The sequence below is a fragment of the Theobroma umbraticum genome, unplaced genomic scaffold (genome assembly GCF_002168275.2).
Source record: "Theobroma umbraticum cultivar Fairchild unplaced genomic scaffold, ASM216827v3 scaffold_12.0, whole genome shotgun sequence".
Lineage (NCBI taxonomy): Eukaryota > Viridiplantae > Streptophyta > Magnoliopsida > Malvales > Malvaceae > Theobroma > Theobroma umbraticum.
In genome coordinates, this window is record NW_018397272.1 from 160,508 (window position 1) to 160,748 (window position 241).

A 241-nucleotide genomic window follows, 5' to 3' on the forward strand; every position below is an offset into this window, starting at 1 on the left:
CTTGTTTACCTAGTTGACATGCATCACAAATCTAATCATTTTCATATCTAAGTTCAAGTAGTCCCATAACCAAATTTTTTCTCATCAATTTTGAGATAGTATGCATGCTCACATGTCTAAGTCATTTATGCCACAGCCAACTATCATTTTCATCATTTTCCATAAGACATGTGTCACAATTAACCTTAAGATCTTCTAGAAATATAACATATATATTTTTAATTCTTTTTCCTATGAATGA